Source organism: Trachymyrmex cornetzi, unplaced genomic scaffold, assembly GCF_001594075.2.
Source record: "Trachymyrmex cornetzi isolate Tcor2-1 unplaced genomic scaffold, Tcor1.1 scaffold1754, whole genome shotgun sequence".
In the NCBI taxonomy this organism is placed as follows: Eukaryota; Metazoa; Arthropoda; class Insecta; order Hymenoptera; family Formicidae; genus Trachymyrmex; species Trachymyrmex cornetzi.
This window is the reverse complement of record NW_017296369.1, coordinates 5093-5506: the sequence shown is the minus strand read 5'-3', so window position 1 is coordinate 5506 and position 414 is coordinate 5093.

Below are 414 nucleotides of genomic sequence, written 5' to 3'. Positions count from 1 at the left end.
TTTTAATTCAATTAATTTCATTATACATTAACTTGTATCTTAACTAAGTTAAATTTTTAAGGTTATTAACTTTAACTTAACTTAGTTAAAAAAAAAGTAACTTACCCAATCCTGTTAATTAGTAATAAAGTAGAAAATGGAGGAAATTACTTTGATTAAGGTATTCATTCATCTTCCCTTCGAAACAAATCAATTTTGGAGACGAAAAACGGCAGAAATTAAGTTTAACACCTAATATACCTGGAGTAGCCTGAGGAGTGGAGTATAAGAGAGGAAATTCGGAAAGATCTGGAAATTCGTTGGGTTCCGAGAGGAGATCTGAGACGGGTGAATAGGAAATAATATAATAGGCCTGTATATGTGATAATACAAACTATAGAAATCAAAGCCTTAAACGGTCTAGCTGGATCTTAA